The 16,269-nt window shown below is 43.1% G+C and overlaps 1 pseudogene; it reads left to right on the plus strand.

Annotated features, from left to right (window-relative positions):
* Positions 1–12,877: 12,877 nt before the first annotated feature.
* On the plus strand, positions 12,878–13,433 carry LOC103214208 (ubiquitin-ribosomal protein eS31 fusion protein-like; annotated as a pseudogene).
* The last annotated feature ends 2,836 nt before the right edge of the window (positions 13,434–16,269 follow it).

Genomic DNA, 16,269 nt, shown 5'->3' on the forward strand with positions numbered 1-16,269 from the left:
CTTTCTCTCTGACTGCCCTTAATATTTTTTCCTTCATTTCAACCTTGGTGAATCTGATGATTATGTGTCTTGGGATTGCTCTTCTTGAGGAGTATCTTTGTGGTGTTCTCTGTATTTCCTGTATTTGAATGTTGGCCTGTCTCGCTAGGTTGGGGAAGTTCTCCTGGATAATATCCTGAAGAGTGTTTTCCAACTTGGTTCCATTCTCCCTATCATTTTCAGGTACACCAATCAGACGTAGATTTGGTCTTTTCACATAGTCCCATATTACTTGGAGGTTTCGTTTTTTCCTTTTAATTCTTTTTTCTCTAATCTTGTCTTCATGCTTTATTTCATTAAGTTGATCTTCAATCTCTGATATCCTTCTTTCTGCTTGATTGATTCAGCTATTTATACTTGTGTATGCTTCACTTAGTTCTAGTGCTGTGTTTTTCAGCTCCATCAGGTCATTTATGTTCTTCTCTAAACTGGTTTTCTAGTCAGCAATTCCTCTAACCTTTTTTCAAGGTTCTTAGCTTCCTTGCATTGGGTTAGAAAATGCTCCTTTAGCTCGGAGGAGTTTATTACCCACCTTCTGAAGTCTACTTCTGTAAATTCTTCAAACTCATTCTCCATCCAGTTTTATTCCCTTGCTGGGGAGTTGTGATCCTTTGGAGGAGAAGAGGCATTCTGATTTTTGGAATTTTCAGCCTTTTTGCACTGGTTTTTCACCATCTTTGTGGATTCATCTACTTTGGTCTTTGATGTTGGTTAGCTTTGAATGGGGTCTGTGAGTGGTCATGTTATTCCTTTCTGTTTGTTAGTTTTTCTTCTAACAGTCAGGTCCTCTGCTGCAGGTCTGCTGGAGTTCGCTGGAGGTCCACTCCAGACCCTGTTTTCCTGGGTATCACCAGCAGAGGCTGCAGAACAGCAACGATTGCTGCCTGTTCTTTCCTCTGGAAGCTTCGTCCCAGGAGGCACCTGCCAGATGCCAGCCTGAGCTCTCCTGTATGAGGTGTCTGTTGGCCCCTACCGGGAAGTGTCTCCCAGTCAGGGTACGCAGGGGTCAGGGACCCACTTGAGGAGGCAGTCTGACCATAAGCAGAGCTCGAACGCTGTGCTGGGAGGTCCGCTGCCCTCTTCAGAGCCATCATGCAGGGACGTTTAAGTCTGCTGGAGCTGTGTCCACAGCCACCCCTTCCGCCAGGTGCTCTGCCCAGGGAGATAGGGGTTTTATCTGCAAGTCCCTCACTGGGGCTGCTGCCTTTTTTTCAGAGATGCCCTGCCCAGAGAGGAGAAGTCTAGCAGTCTGGCCACAGTGGCCTTGCTGAGCTGCAGTGAGCTCTGCCCAGTTCAAACTTCCTGACGGCTTTGTTTACACTGTGAGGGTAAAACTGCCTACTCAAGCCTCAGCAATGGTGGACACCCCTCCCCACACCAAGCTGGAGCATCCCAGGTCGATCTCAGACTGCTGCTCCACTGGGAGCAAGAATTTCAAGCCAGTGGATCTTAGTTTGCTGGGCTCTGTTGGGGTGGGACCTGCCAAGCCGGAGCGCATGGCTCCCTGGCTTCAGCACCCCTTTCCAAGGGAGTGAATGGTTCTCTCTGGCGTTCTAGGCACCACTGCGGTATGGCAAACAACAACAACAACAACAACAACAACAACAACAAAACAAAACAAAACAAAAACCCTGAAGCTAATTTGGTGTCTGCCCAAACGGCCACCCAGTATTGTGCTTGAAATCCAGGGCCCTGGTGGGGTAGGCACCAGAGGGAATCTCCTGGTCTGCAGGTTACGAAGACCATGGGAAAAGCGCAGTATCTGCGGGGAGTACACAGTTCCTCCGGCTCAGTCCCTCATGGCTTCCCTTGGGTAGGAGAGAAAATTCCCTGACTCCTTGCACTTCCCAGGTGAGGTGATGCCCCACCCTGCTTCATCTTGCCCTCCATGGGCTGCACCCACTGTCCAACCAGTCCCAATGTATTGAACCATGTACCTCAGTTGGAAATGCAGAAATCACCTGCCTTCTATGTCAATATCGCTGGGAGCTGCAGACTGAAGGTATTCCTATTGGGCTATCTTACCAGCCAAATGCTTCCAGCTTTTTCCATTCAGTACAGTATTGGCTGTGGGCTTGTCATAAATAGCTCTTCTTATTTTGCGATTTGTTCCATCAATACCTAGTTTATTGAGAGTTTTTAGCATGAAGGGTGTTGAATTTTATCAAAGGTCTTTTCTGCATCTATTGAGATAATCATGTGGTTTTTGTCATTGGTCATGTTTATGTGATGGATTATGTTTATTGATTTGTGTGTGTTGAACCAGACTTGCATCCTAGGGATGAAGCCAACTTGATCGTGATGGATAAGCTTTTTTAATGCTGGATTTGGTTTGCCAGTATTTTATTGAGGATTTTCACGTTGATGTTCATCAGGGATATTGGCCTGAAATTTTCTTTTTTTGTTGTGTCTCTGCCAGGTTTTGGTATCAGGATGATGCTGGCCTCATAAAATGAGTTAGGGAGGAGTTCCTCTCTATTGTTTGGAATAGTTTCAGAAGGAATGGTACCAGCTCCTCTTTTTACCTCTGGTAGAATTTGACTATGAATCCGTCTGGTCCTGGGTTTTGTTTTGTTTTGTTTTGTTTTGGTTGGTAGGCTATTAATTACTGCCTCAATTTCAGAACTTGTTATTAGTCTATCCAGGGATTCAACTTCTTCCTGGTTTACTCTTGAGAGGGTGTATGTGTCTAGGAATGTATCCATTTCTTTTAGATTTTCTAGTTTATTTGCGTAGAGGTGTTTATAGTATTCTCTAATGGTAGTTTGTAGTTCTGTGGGATCAGTAGTGATATCCCCTTTACCAGTTTTTATTGTGTCTGTTTGATTCTTCTTACTTTTCTTCTTTATTAGTCTGGCTAGCAGTCTATCTACTTCGTGGATCTTTTCAAAAAACCAGCTCCTGGATTCATTGGTTTTTTGAAGGGTTTTTTGTGTCTCTTTCTCCTTCAGTTTTGCTCTGATCTTAGTTATTTCTTGTCTTCTGCTAGCTTTTGAATTTGTTTGTTCTTGCTTCTCTAGTTCTTTGAATTTTGATGTTAGGGTGTCAGTTTCAGATCTTTCCCGCTTTCTGATGTGGGCATTTAGTGCTATAAATTTCCCTCTAAACATTGCTTTAGCTGTGTCTCAGAGATTCTGGTATGTTGTGTCTTTGTTCTCATTGGTTTCAAAGATCTTATTTATTTCTGCCTTAATTTAATTATTTACCAGGTAGTCATTCAGGAGCAGGCTGTTCAGTTTCCATGTAGTTGTGAAGTTTTGAGTCAGTTTCTTAATGGTGAGTTCTAATTTGATTGCACTGTGGTCTGAGAGACTGTTAGGATTTCCATTCTTTTGCATTTGCTGACGAGTGTTTTAGTTCCAATTATGAGGTCGATTTTAGAATAAGTGCTATGTGGTGCTGAGAAGAATGTATCTTCTGTTGATTTTGGGTAGAGAGTTCTGTAGATGTCTATTAGGTCCACCTGGTCCAGAGCTGAGTTCAAGTTCTGAATATCCTTGCTAATTTTCTGTCTCGTTGATCTGTCTAATATTGACAGTGGGGTGTTAAAGTCTCCCACTATTATTGTGTGGGAGTCTAAGTCTCTTTGTAGGTCTCTAAGAACTTGTTTTATGAATCTGGGTGCTCCTGTATTTGGTGCACATATATTTAGGATAGTTAGCTTTTCTTGTTGCATTGATCCCTTTACCATTGTATAATGCACTTCTTTGTCTCTTTTGTCTTTTTTGATCTTTGTTGGTTTGAAGTATTTTATCAGAGACTAGGATTGCAACCCCTGTGTTTTAAAAATTTTTTATTTATTATGTATTTATTTATTTATTTTTTGAGACAGTCTCACTTTGTTACCTAGACTGGAGCGTAGTGGTGCGATTTCAGCCCACTGAAACCTCTGCCTCCCAGGTTCAAGCAATTCTCCTGCCTCAGCCTCCCAAGTAGCTGGGACTATAGGTACGTGCCACCACACCCGGCTCATTTTTTGTGTTTTTATTAGAGATGGGGTTTCACTGTGTTAGCCTGGATGGTCTCGATCTCCTGACCTTGTGATTTGCATGCCTTGGCCTCCCAAAGTGCTGGGATTACATGCCCAGCCCAACTCTTGCTTTTTTTTTTCCGCTTTCTATTTGCTTGGTAAATATTCCTCCATCCCTTTATTTTGAGCCTATGTGTGTCATCACATCTGAGATGGGTCTCCTGAATACAGCACACTGATGGATGTTGACTCTTTATTTAATTTTCCAGTCTGTGTCTTTTCATTGGGGCATTTAGCATTGTTTTTTTTTTTTTTTTTTTTTTTTTTTTTTTTTTTTTTTGAGACGGAGTCTTGCTCTGTCGCCCGGGCTGGAGTGCAGTGGCCGGATCTCAGCTCACTGCAAGCTCCGCCTCCCAGGTTTACGCCATTCTCCTGCCTCAGCCTCCCGAGTAGCGAGGACTACAGGCGCCCGCCACCTCGCCCGGCTAGTTTTTTGTGTTTTTAGTAGAGACGGGGTTTCACCGTGTTAGCCAGGATGGTCTCGATCTCCTGACCTCGTGATCCACCCGTCTCGGCCTCCCAAAGTGCTGGGATTACAGGCTTGAGCCACCGCGCCCGGCCGCATTTAGCATTGTTATTGTGAATATGATCCTGTCATTATGATGCTAGCTGGTTATTTTGCCTGTTAGTTGATGCAGTTTCTTCATGGTGTCAATGGTGTTTGCAAACTGGTATGTTTTTGCAGTGGCTGGTACCAGTTCCCCCCCTCCCCATATTTAGTGCTTCCTTCAGGAGCTCTTGTAAGGCAGGCCTGGTGGTGACATGATCTCTCTGCATTTGCTTGTCTGTAAAGGATTTTATTTCGCCTTCACTTATGAAGCTTAGTTTGACTGGATATGAAACTCTGGGTTGAAAATTCTTTTCTTTAAGAATGTTGAGGCTGGGCCTGATAGCTCACACCTTAATCCCAGCACTTTGTGAGGCTGAGGTGGGCAAATCATGAGGTCAAGAGATCAAGAGTATCCTGGCCAAGATGGTGAAACTCCATCTCTACTAAAAATACAAAAATAAGCTGGGCATGGTGGCAGGCATCTGTAGTCCCAACTACATGGGAGGCTGAGGCAGGAGAATTGCTTGAACCTGGGAGGCAGAGGCTGCAATGAGCCAAGATCGCATCACTATACTGCAGCCTGGTGACAGAGCAAGACTCTGTCTCAAAAAAAAAAAAAAAAAAAAAAAAAAGGACGTTGAATATTGGCTGTCACTTCTTCTGGCTTGTAGGGTTTCTGCAGAGAGATCCTCTGTTAGTCTGATCGGCGTCCCTTTGTGCATAACCCGATCTTTCTTTCTGGCTGCCCTTAACATTTTTTTCTTCATTTCAATCTTGGTGAATCTGACAATTAAGTATCTTGGGGGATGCTCTTCTCGAGGAGTATCTTAGTGGTGTTCTCTATATTTCCTGAAGTTGAATGTTGGCGTGTCTTGCTAGGTTCTGGAAGTTCTGGTGAATAATATCCTGAAGAGTGTTTTCCAACTTGGTTCCATTCTCTCTGTCCCTTTCAGGTACACCAATCAAACATAAATTTGTTCTTTTTACATAGTTCCATATTTCTTGGAGGCCTTGTTTGTTCCTTTGCAATTTTTTCTCTAATCTTGTCTTCATGCTTTATTTCATCAAGTTGATCTTCAATCTGATATCCTTTTTTCCACTTCATTCAGCTATTGATATTTGTGTATGCTTCATGAAGTTCTCGTGCTGTTTTTCAGCTCCATCAAGTCATTTATGTTCTTCTCTAAACTGGTTATTTTGGTTAGCAATTCATCTAACCTTTTTTCAAGGTCCTTAGCTTCCTTGCATTGGGTCAGAACATGCCCCTTTAGCTCAGAGGAGTTTGTTATTACCCACTTTCTGAAGCCTACTTCCATCAATTCATCAAACTCATTCTCTGTCCAGTTTTGTGCCCTTGCTGGAGAGGAGTTGCAATCATTTGGAGTAGAAGAGGCAATTTTCAGCATTTTTATGCTGTTTTTTCCTCATCTTCGTGGATTTATTTACCTTTGGTCTTTGAGACTAATGACCTTTGGATGGGTTTTCTGTGTGTGGAGGTCCTTTTTGTTGATGTTGATGTTATTCCTTTCTGTTTGTTAGTTTTCCTTCTAACAGTCAGGCCCTCTGCTGTAGGTCTGCTGGAGTTTGCTGGAGATCCACTCCAGACCCTATTTGCCTGGGTATCACCAGTGGAGGCTGCAGAACAGCAAAGACTGTTGCCTGCTTCTTCCCCTGGAAGCTTTGTCCCAGAGGCACCTGCCAGATATGAGCCTGAGCTCTCCTGTATCAGGTGTCTGTCGACCCATGTTGGAAGATCTCTCCCAGTCAGGAAGCACGGGGGTCAGGGACCCACTCGAGGAGGCAGTCTGTCCCTTAGCAGAGCTTGAGTGCTGTGCTGGGAGAACCCTCTTTGTCAGGATCCACTGCTCTCTTCAGAGCCAGCAGGCAGAAACATTGAAGTCCGGTGAGTTGTGCCCACAACCACCCCTTCCCCCAGGTGCTCTGTCCCAGGGAGATGGGAGTTTTATCTATAAGCCCCTGATTGGGGCTGCTGCCTTTCTTTCAGAGATCCCCTTCCCAGTGAAGAGGAATCTAGAGAGGCAGTCTGGCCACAGCTGCTTTGCTGTGCTGTGTTGAGTTCCACCCAGTCCTTAACACTGTGAGGGGAAAACCGCCTACTCAAGTCTCAGTAATTTTGGATGCCTCTCATCTCTCCATGCTCGATTATCTCAGGTCGGCTTCAGACTGCTGTGCTGGCAGCAAGAATTTCAAGCCAGTGGTTCTTAGCTTGCTGGGCTTCATCAGGGTGGGACCCGCCAAATGAGACCAGCTGGCTCCCTGACTTCAGCCCCCTTTCCAGAGGAATAAACAGTTCTGTCTTGCTGGGGTTCTAGGCACCACTGGGATATGAAAAAGAAAACTCCTGCAGCTAGCTCGGTGTCTGCCTGAACAGCCACCCAGTTTTGTGCTTCAAACCTGGGGCCCTGGTGGTGTAGGCACACGAGGGAATCTCCTGGTCTGCAGATTGCAAAAACCATGGGAGAAGCGTAGTATCTGGCTGGGTAGCACAGTCGCTCACAGCTTCCCTTGGCTGGGAAAGGGAGACCCCCTGTCCTTGCACTTTCCGGGTGAAGTGATGCCCCACCCTGCTTCTACTTGCTCTCTGTGGGCTGCACCCACTGCCTAACCAGTCTCAATGAGATGAACCAGGTACCTCAGTTGGAAATGCAGAAATCTCCTGCCTTCTGTGTTGGTCTTGCTGGGAGCTGCAGACCAGAGCTGTTCCTATTCGGCTGTCTTGCCAGATCCCCCAAAGACATAATTTATAATTTGATTTTGGAAAGTTTGTCAAATCTCAAATGTTTAAATGCTTTATATTTTAAAGTAGAATTTCAGGTTATCGTAAGTTATTCATTTTGCCAAAATGATAACTTAAAATTTTTTTAAAGACAAAAAATTTTAATCATTAATAGAGGGAAGATTTAGCTTTCCAAGTTTTATGTCTCTTTTCTTTCCCTTCTTTTTTCTACAGTTTATTCAAAAAGCAAACAAAAATCTTTCTTTTTTTGATATTACATGAAAATCTTGTTCAAGAGAGAAAGCCAAATCTCATCGTTGCATTAGTGTGCTATTGATTTCAAAACCAGTTCTTAATAAAACCTTATAGACAAATCTATCCAATCTTAATCCGTTTGACCATAAGGTAAGACACCATAAACCTTTTGTACCCCTTTATAAATTTTTGTGAAAAAGCAGATCAGTGCTATATGAAAAACCTGTTGTGCTTTTATTCCAATGTTCAATTTACGGAAAAACTGAATAATACCCCTTTAACTTTAGCCATTGTGTTCACACACACACAGAATTTCTTTTACAAGATTAATTTTTCACAATCCTTCCACAATGTGCTCAAACCTTCAGCTTTATCTTATCCAACTTAAAACAATTCTTTAACCCTTTAATCTAGGCAAAAAAAAAAAAAAAAAAAAAAAAAAAATCCACATTCCCATGCCGTGTTATAAATCTTTTAGGAAAAACACATTTCACTTCCCTTATACACTTTGCATGTAAAAGTGTTCTTAGTTCCCAAAAATTACTTAAGTCACATGAACTAAAAGGCATTACACTTTTTACTTTTCTGACAAAATATTTGATTTAAGCACTGATTATTTTTAAACCAATTAATCAAAGCTCTTTCATATTACACACATATTACCCACAGAACACACATAAATGCACAGACAGAAGATCCAGTGCTTGTATGATTTTTCATTTGCCAGTTTCTTAATTGGATTGCCGGCTTCAGAGTGGAACCCCTGGAGGAAAAGGACCAGGAAAGCATGCAGTTTCTATGGTCTAATTAGCAGGCACAACTGGGATGCGAAAACAGATCCCCAAAATTAAGAGCTCCATTTTTGTACTGAATCCTGGATCCCTCAAAGAGAGATGCTACAGAACAACAATGCCATGATTGTACCGTGCATTTCATTGCAAAGCAACCCAAAGCCAATCAGCCCATTCTGTGATTAGCCCATCCCCCGTGGGAGTCTTATCTCTCAGTGGGGGGTGGGGGGGGATGGAAACATCTCCGTATCTTCCAGGTGACCAAGAGCTTCTGTCATCCAAACATGCAAAGAACCGAGTATCCCCCCGTAACTGCCATTAGCTATCCCCAAAACTGTATTTCCTACATAGTTATTAGATACCAAAGCTCTCTGATAATGCGAAGTGATTTCTGATACCCCCAGAAGTCAAAACCATCAGTTAATTCAGTGTAGAACAGGACAGAGCCTTAGATTTTGAGAGGGCTCTATCCACTTTTAATTAAGTTGACTTTTAACCATTGCGCTCCTTAAAGAAAAAAAATTTTTTTAGGTCTCTTATTACCCAATTATTTTAACCATGCCAAACTGCCAATATTTCTGATTTTTAAACTTTACCAAAAGTTAACTTCCAGGTGAAACCAATAAACCTGAAGGAAGGTTATGACTTAACCATGAGTGCACCAGGTCAAGCTCCCAAGGACATAAAACAAGAAGAGAGGGAAACTTCATCTAGTTTTTTTCATTTGTTTCAGGGACTTCCTACCAGGAGTTTCACCATGTGGTCTCTGGGCAAGACAGTCGCCCTGAGTAACAGAAAAGATAGGAAAGGGAAAGGAGAGAAAGAGAGGGAAAAGCATTACCTGTGGTGAGGTGGGGAAGGTGAGCAGCTCAGGGAGGCCAGAGAAAGACCCACCCATTGCAACGACACTGAAAAGTTCAGGTGGCCGCTTGTCAGTCGTGAAGGGATCTTTTCCAGCAGTCCCATCAGCTCTCAAGTTTCCCCTTTTGGGGAGAAAAAGCTCCCCATGACCCATGATCTTGTACATGCCTAATCGTGTCACCCATAGCTGTCAGCATTTTTAGTAGAGGCGACGTTTTGCCATGTTGCCCAGGCTGGTCTTGAACTTATGGGCTCAAGTGATCCTCCTGCCTTGGCCTCCCGAAGTGCTGGGATTACAGGCATGAAACACCATGCCCAGCCTTATGGTGTATCTGATCCTATTTCCCTCTCTGTGGGTGAGCATCTCTTCTTAACCAGTGGAAATCTTGCCAGCTGTATGGCCTTCGGCAAGTTGCTTAACCCTCTAAGCCTCACCTTCCTAATTGGTTCAGTGGAAGACCAAAGTAGTACCTATCCCAGGGGACTGTGCAATCACATAAGAAAATGTGTGCAAATCACTTAGCAGAGCCCATGCCTGATACACGTAGATGATCACTTCCCATCAGCTATCATTAATGAGCATCTCTGTTGGGGCCTTTGTGATATAAGAGACAACTGGCACTTCTTCTGTAATACAAGCCTTTACTCAAGATCATCTCTACAGTTGACTGAGGCCTCCATGGCCCCAATAAGTAACATTATTATATGAGGGGGCGGGGGAAGAGTCTGTGAGCATCTTATTGTCCTTATGTCTTCAATATGCACCCAGTTATCTTTTGTCAGCAAACACTGGTCGTGAGCATCCTGTCAGCACAGCTCTTCTCCTTCTTACTGTTTACCCTTCGCTCCTTTTTTTTTTTTTTTTTTTTGAGACAGAGTCTCGCTCTGTCGCCCAGGCTGGAGTGCAGTGGCACGAGCTCAGCTCACTGCGAGCTCTGCCTCCCGGGTTCATGCCATTCTCCTGCCTCAGCCTCCCAAGTAGTTGGGACTACAGGTGCCCGCCACCACGCCCGGCTAATTTTTTGTTTTTTTTTAGTAGAGACGGGGTTTCACCGTGTTAGCCAGGATGGTCTTGATCTCCTGACCTTATGATCCGCCCGCCTGGGCCTCCCAAAGTGCTGGGATTACAGGCGTGAGCTACCGCGCCCGGCCTCTTTTCACTCCTTTTAATGGAGATTAGTTTAGGTCCACATTAAATCCACCCTGGATTTGATCTATATGGATCTTTTCCACCCGGTTACTTTTGTCCCTGGCTTGCTGGTCTGGGAGATGAGTGGTGCGGGAGGCATTACTGTGACCACAGCAGCTATATCCCCTCCCCAGAGATTTACTTGCTCTGAGGAAGAATGAGCTGAACCATCAACTCTGTCACAAGGGCCGCTCCACCCATGGCCCAGCTGCTCAACTTTGAGGCTAATTTGGCAGAAAATAAGACTTGCACTTAGTTAATGAGGATCAGATTTTACATACCTCTGTAAGACTTTCCCCCCTTTTCTGAGTTTGTGTTTTTAAATGAATAGATTAAGAAATCTTATTTATTTAATTGATCATCCCTAGGTACTTGGCTTTGACAACTGGATTATTATTACTATTATTAAAAATTTTTTTGGGCTGGGCATGGTGGCTCAAGCCTGTAATCCCAGACTTTGGGAGGCCGAGACGGGCGGATCACGAGGTCAGGAGATCGAGACCATCCTGGCTAACACGGTGAAACCCCATTTCTACTAAAAAATACAAAAAACTAGCCAGGCGAGGCGGCAGGCGCCTGTAGTCCCAGCTACTCGGGAGGCTGAGGCAGGAGAATGGCGTAAATCCGGGAGGCGGAGCTTGCAGTGAGCTGAGATCCGGCCACTGCACTCCAGCCTGGACGACAGAGCGAGACTCTGTCTCAAAAAAAAAAAAAATTTTTTTTTCATAGAGTCAGAGTCTTGATGTATTGCCCAGGCTGGTCTTGAACTCCTGGGCTCAGGCAGTCCCCGTCCTCAGCCTCTGAAAGTGCTGGGATTGTAGGCATGAGCCACTGGGCCCAGATGACAACTGTATTATTTAGGGAATTGGGTATCAGTCATTCCTTCAACATATATTCTTGAGAACTGCCCACGTTACAGACACAATTCTTGATTCTGGAGTTCCAGCAACAAACAGGGCAGACAAGATCCCTTTCCTGATAGAAGAGGTTGAGAGGCAGAAAACAGACAAGAAAACAAATAAACCAGAAAATATCAGGCTAGGTGTACCAGGTATAGATTTTGCTTAATAACAACAGAAACTAACTTTAACAAAAGGCAAAAGAAGGATTTTACTGGGAAGATACACAGTTGTTCACAGAATCAAAGAAAAGGCTGAAGACCCAAGATTTGGAAGTTCCAAAAACAGAACAACTTTGAACATCTAGGAAACTAGAAGTGACCGACTTTCTTTTTAGGACCACACTGGAATCAATGAGCTCCTACTAGTACTTTCTCAGGACGCCAGAAAGAGAAAGAGTGAGCAGTTGGTTGGTCTGGCTTTACTCAGTTGACCAACTCTTGGCCAGGGTAAGACATACCATGTGCATGAGCAGTTTCTCCACCTCCATCTCTAGTGGAGAGAGTGGTAATTCTCCAAAGCCAAATTGTTTCACAGTTGCAGAAGAATAAATGGATACTGAGCAGTCAAAAAGGACAGATGTCCCCTGATTTTAAGACAGTGTACATAGAATAGGTTTAGGTGTTTTAGTTTTTGCTGGTGTTCCAAAAACGGGTGTGATTTGGTTTGCATTAATTAAATTCACCTGGATTTCAAGCAAATAAACGGTGATAACCCATAGTTCACTACAGTGGTGAGAATAGGATTGATAATTTAAACTGAGTAATTTTGAGAAGGACATTGGTAAGTTAAAATATATCAAGGGTAATCAGGTAATCAGGAGGATCTGGAAAACTTCATCTACGAAGAGTAAAGAAACTGCTTTAAATACTTTGGAGCTTCTGAAAGAAATATCAGCTGTTTCGCTATTGTCATGTATTCTAAATAAGTTAAATAGTAAGTTTCATTCCTTCTTTAAATTTAATTTATTATAGAATTTTATTATGTTAAAGACTTCATTGTAGAAATAACTTTAAAATAGGTATTTCAAACTCTGAAAACTTGTTATTTCTGCATTTTTGTTTATTCTTCTGTAAAATGAATTTGAACGGCATCGCCTTTGAAGTCTCTTCTAGTTTCAAAATTCTGTGTTCTACAAATCCGGTCATTTTTACCATTTTTACCAATAAAGCAACGATGCTATAAATAATATTATTATTAACATGATACTTTTGCTTGCCAAAATGTATACTATAATATTTTCATTTTTTCTAAGAGTGTTAAGTTAATCTTCTTAATCTCCTTTTAAGTCAGTAAAAGTCAGATGGAATTTCTTCCATTTTAGAGATTAGGAAATGAGAAACAGTGGTTCATGACAGAGAGGATACGTTTCATTTTGTCTAGTGACCCTGAAGTGTATTATTCTTGTCCCTTTTGTAATCATTATACATCTACTATTAGATAATCATGTATCCAAGAGTTATCTGTGGTGTAAAGTCTACTTGGTTACTTAGATGTGGCAAGGTTTTAAAAATAGTTAGGTTCTTCCTTTTCGATCCGCCATCTGCGGTGGAGCTGCCACCAAAATGCAGATTTTCGTGAAAACCCTTACGGGGAAGATCATCACCCTCGAGGTTGAACCCTCGGATACGATAGAAAATGTAAAGGCCAAGATCCAGGATAAGGAAGGAATTCCTCCTGATCAGCAAAGACTGATCTTTGCTGGCAAGCAACTGGAAGATGGACGTACTTTTTCTGACTACAATATTCAAAAGGAGTCTACTCTTCATCTTGTGTTGAGACTTCGTGGTGGTGCTAAGAAAAGGAAGAAGAAGTCTTACTTACACCACTCCCAAGAAGAATAAGCACAAGAGAAAGAAGGTTAAGCTGACTGTCCTGAAATATTATAAGGTGGATGAGAATGGCAAAATTAGTCGCCTTCGTCGAGAGTGCCCATCTGATGAATGTGGTGCTGGGGTGTTTATGGCAAGCCACTTTGACAGACATTACTGTGGCAAATGTTGTCTGACTTATTGCTTCAACAAGCCAGAAGACAAGTAACTGTATGAGTTAATAAAAGACACGAACTAACAACAACAACAACAAAAATAGTTAAAATAAAACTTGAGCATAGGAACTTGACGATAAAATTTAAGATCTTCATTTCAAGAGGAAGAAACAATTAGAATTTTCAATTTAATTAGGAAAACACAATTAAAGGGATGCAGTGTCTATTCTCCTGCTGAATATTAAAGTTCAACACAAAGGAAACCCTTATATGCAATGTGGTTGTGGCTAATTAGCTGCAGTAATGGGCTGGAACAAGTGGCTTGTTCAGGGATAGACAATGAACTCCTCAGGGGCCAGAGATCAATGATCATTTAGGAAGCAAATGCTTAGAATCACATGGCTTAGAAAATGCTTGTCTGTTGCAATGTCTCACAATACATAGTACACTCCCTATGTTTTCTCATATTCGATATGCAACTGCTAAGAAACATTATAGGCTTGGCCTTATTAATACAGAATTATGGATATGCTAACCCTGAACTGAAACCAAAGCAAAGCTGACTGATCTCTGGAAACAAGCTGAGTAAACTCCCAAGGTCCTGGGCCACTAAGTAGAGTTGCTAAGGACAGTAGCTCTCCTCTGCTGTCTCCTGACCTTGAATATAAAACTACAAGCTCAGGTTGCAGATCACATGTTCAGAAAAGAATGATCTCTGAAAACAGCACAAGATAAAATTCAAAAGAGTCTTGGGTCTTTTAGTTTTGGCTCTGCCGCTACAAGCTGTGTGACGTTCTGTAAGATCTTTACTTCTCTGGGCTTTCTATATTTTACCTGTAAAGGGCATGATTAAGCCACTGTCTAAGGGTGTGCGGTCCTGCCTCCTCCCCACCTCCTGGACTTGGGTCTGGGTCACCTGTTCCTGCTCCTGCTCAGAACTGCTGCTGGCCTTCATCCTGAGAGGCCCGACACGGTGCCCCTCCCGCCCTCCACCAGACGGGCAGGGCCGGGTGGGGGCAGGGTCAGGCATGACCCTCTGCACCGTGTAACCACAGGGCAGGCCCCTGGTGCCCTAAGGGTCTGCACCCAGCCTGCCAGCTTCTCTGTGCTTGAGGGAGTGTGACATTAAATAGCAAACGAAACACCTGGACAGGTCAAGTGAGAGAGACTGGAGAAGAAACACTTTTTTCCTCTTTTTTAACAAGGGACCCACATTTCCATTTTACGCTTGCCCCTGGGTGATCTTGACCAGGAACGGTGTCACCCACCCCTTGGCCGCCGCTTTCTCTCCGTGGACCTTCGGTGAAGTCGGCTTTTAAAGCAGGTGAATACTCTGGCACGTTCCCGTGGGGGCTGTTGCCCTCTGCTGGGCAAAGCAGGCATTAGCTCTACTTCAAAACCTGTGAAGAAAATGCTCCCAATTCGAGTTTCAAAACCCAATTTGAGACTACGGTTTGATCATCAATTTTCTCCATCTGCACTTTTGAAGGCTGCTGCAGATTTGAGTAGCCTATTCTAAAGTGAATTGCCTTGTAGGAAGGTGACTTTTGCTTAAAACCAAGCAGTCACAAAATTTAGTATCCAAATCTACCATGCAAAGTACAGCGGAAACATAACATGTTGAGCAGTTGGTTCTACTGTTTAATTGTGCCATCATATAACCTTGCTTACTGTGTATGAGGTATTCTTTGTAATCTTTAAAAGTGATTGGAATGGGCCTACACCTTAATGGTACTTTTGTTCAGGCCTTAAATAATGTAATCACTCCCATTTCCAAGTTCTCAACATCTGGTGACTTTTTATTTTTTTGGACATAGGGAAAATTACCTGAGAAATAGTACTTTAATGATTTTAAGGCATAAAGAATTTTATATTTAACCATTAAATCACTGCCTCTATGATAACCTGTCTTTTTGGCAATGATGGAAAATACTGTGTTAATCCTGGTGCACTTTTGCTGTCTTTTCCCTATTTCACTGTGCGTGTGTGTGTGTGTGTGTGTGTGTGTGTGTGAGAGAGAGAGAGAGAGAGAGAGAGAGAGAGAGAGAGAGAGAGAGAGAGAGAGAGATTGTAAAGCATAAGTAAAAACTGAAAGATGGCCAGGCAGTGGCTCATGCCACTGCATTTTGGGAAGCTGAGGCAAGGTGGATCACTTGAACCTCTGGAGTTTGAGACCAGCCTGGGCAACATGGTGAAACTCCATCGCTACAAAAAAAATACAAAAATCAGCTGGGCATGGTAGTGTGTGCCTGTAGCCCCAGCTACTCAGGAAGATGAGTCGGGGAGGATCACCTGAGCCCAGTGAGATTAGGGCTGCAGTGAGCCGTGACTGTGCCACTGCACTGCAGCCTGGGCAACAGAGGGAGACCCTGCCTAAAAAAAATTGATGAAAGATGAGCTTCCTCTGTGTATAAGCACAGGAGTGTGATTTACACAACGGAAGTCCCTGTCTAGACGCTACTGTGTGCTAAGCACAGTGGCATGTACTTCATACATTTTGTCTCACTTAGCAACATTGCAAGGCAGTCATTGTATTTCCTGTAGAAAACTGACAATCAGTGAATTTAAATAATGTGCCCTAGGTTGTTAAGCTAGAAACTGATATTTTGCCCTCAATGCCAGATCCACCTGACTCCAAAAACCCCCCTTTTCCCACTGTGCAGTGTGGTCGCCTAATGAATGATTCTAACCCTGGTTAGTTTTGTAGAGAACTAAAGCACTAAGCAGGTGTTCAGGGAAGAGCTGGACTTGGACTCCATGTTTCCTACCCTAATCCAATTTATTATATTGCTAGAATAACTTAGCTTTAGGAACCGGGGATGATTCTTTCAAATTCCCCCTTTCTTATCTCCTATGTGGTGTTTGGGTCCTCCAAAAATTATCTAGATTGAGAGATATAAAAGAATGACCATTTTGGCCGGGAGTGGTGAC

The sequence above is a fragment of the Chlorocebus sabaeus genome, chromosome 3, assembly GCF_047675955.1.
Source record: "Chlorocebus sabaeus isolate Y175 chromosome 3, mChlSab1.0.hap1, whole genome shotgun sequence".
NCBI lineage: Eukaryota > Metazoa > Chordata > Mammalia > Primates > Cercopithecidae > Chlorocebus > Chlorocebus sabaeus.